The sequence below is a fragment of the Mus pahari genome, chromosome 14, assembly GCF_900095145.1.
Source record: "Mus pahari chromosome 14, PAHARI_EIJ_v1.1, whole genome shotgun sequence".
Taxonomy (NCBI): Eukaryota; Metazoa; Chordata; class Mammalia; order Rodentia; family Muridae; genus Mus; species Mus pahari.
The window spans coordinates 30,567,047-30,569,214 of record NC_034603.1 but is presented as its reverse complement, the minus strand read 5'-3'; the positions used below and the strand labels follow the sequence as shown (position 1 = coordinate 30,569,214).

The 2,168-nt window shown below is 43.5% G+C and overlaps 1 protein-coding gene across 1 annotated transcript in view; it reads left to right on the top strand.

Annotated features, from left to right (window-relative positions):
• Positions 1-2,168, top strand: part of Cenpv (centromere protein V) — a 13,315-nt gene that overhangs the window by 6,085 nt on the left and 5,062 nt on the right. The gene's annotated exons all lie outside the window — the stretch shown is intronic.

Genomic DNA, 2,168 nt, shown 5'->3' with positions numbered 1-2,168 from the left:
GATGGTTGTGAGCCACCATGTGGTTGCTGGGATTTGAACTCTGGACCTTTGGAAGAGCAGTCGGGTGCTCTTACCCACTGAGCCATCTCTCCAGCCCCTTGTTTTTTTGTTTTTTTGTTTTGTTTTGTTTTGTTTTTTTAAGTGTTGGGGCTCAAACTTGGGGCCTGAACAATATTGCTCGTAGCTTTGCCACACTGAGCTCTGTGTCTAGCCTACAGGAATACTTTGACTGACTTAGTTGTTTCTCTTTTAAACTTTTTTATTTAAATGTTTTACTTATTAGCGGGTAGGCACATGGTCAGCACATATGTGGAGGTCAAACAGCTTGGTGGAACCAGTTTTCTCCTCCTATCTCTACAGGGTTTTTAGGCATCAGATTCAAATCACAGCTTCCGTGGTCAGCATCCTGACCTGTTGAGGTATTTCACTAATCCCTATTTGTTTACTTTCTGAATTGATAAATTGTTTGAGACAGCCAGGCTGGCTTCTGCCTCTGGAGGGCTGGGCTCACAGGCATATACCACTATGCCTGCCTGCCTTTTGTTTTCCAAAACTTATTTGATATCATTGTAGAAACATTTTCAAATTCAGAAAGTCACAAAAATAAAAGTCATTTTGACAACTGAAGAATTATCTGAATAACCCGCATTACTTTTGAAAAAATATAAGAGAAATAAAAGCATTCAAAGGTAGCCACTGCTGTTTTGACACTTTTTATTCAGTGTTCTTCCTCTACTCCTGTCACCCCTCTCTCTGACTTAGTCTCATGTATCCCAGGCTGGGGATTGAACCAAGGGTTTCATGGATGCTAGGCAAGCCCTGTAATAACTGAGCTGTGTTTCTGGCCCTGTACATATTATTATGCATCTAAACATCTTAGTCAGCTCACATTTATTTATTTTAAATATGGGATCTTGCTCTGTGGCACAGACTGCCGCCTGTGCTTCTAAGAGACACTCCTGCCTCAGGCTCCTAAGTACTTACAACTCCAAGTGCATGTGACCTTGTTGGTTTGATTGTTATACATTTTAACCAAAATATTACATAAGCCAGTGTGCTGGCTAATTTTATGTTAACCTCACACAAGCTAGTTACTAGAGAAAAGGGACCCTCAATTGAGAGAATGGCTCAGTATGACAGGGCTATAGGCAGGTCTGTAGGGCATTTTCTTAACTAGTAATTGATGTGAGAGGGCCCAGTCCTTTGTGAGTGTGGCCAATCTGAGCAACATAGCTATATCCTGTCTCAGAAAAAAATGGTTGTGGTTGGGGAAGCAAAAACCTCTTCTGGCCAGGTGTGGTGGTTCATGCCTTTATTCTCAGTGCTTGGGAGGGGTCTCAGGGCTGGCCAGGGCCAAACAAAGAAATCCTACCTAGAAAAACAAAACAAACAGAAAAGCTGTTCTATTGATAAACTACTTTATCATTTCCTAGTTGAAAGAAATCATAGTGTTTTCATTTTCTTTCTTTTTGTTAAATTCAGTGTTAGCATCGTTGAGCTACATCCCGGGTGTGTCCACGTTTAATCTCCTCACCAAGGACTTGTGCAGGCCACTTCCCTGGCTGGCTTACCCTGTCACTCCTGCATTTGCAGCCCTGCACTCCTGGCTTGATCTCATTTACGTTAAGAGCACTGGCCGCTCCTGTAAGCACCCAGGGTTGATGTCCAGCACCCACGCAGCCAGCAGCTCACTACCATCTGTGACTCCTGTTCCCGGAGATCAGGTGCCACCTTCTGGTCCTGAGGGCACTGCATGCATGTGGTGCACAGAGATACACACGTAAAATAATACAATTTCTTAAATGAAATCAAGCCAGCAGTGCACTGCTGCAAACCCAAGAACACAGGGGTCCCAGTGATACCTTATTCCTCTTAATCTATGCATCCACCAATTTGATTCCATGTGTTTTGTTCCTGACTAGAATGCATGGCCTACCATCATCAAAATTTGCCATATAGAGCTAGGTGTGGTGGTGCACGCCTTTAGTCCCAGCATGTAGGAAGCAGGGGCAGGCAAATCTCTGTATTTGAGGCCAACCTCCTTTACAGTGAGTTTTAGGACAGCCAGGTCTATATCATGAGACTTTTGCTTAAAAGAGAAAGAGAGGAAGGAGAGAGAGAGAGAGAGAGAGAGAGAGAGAGAGAGAGAGAGAGAGAGAGAGAGAAGA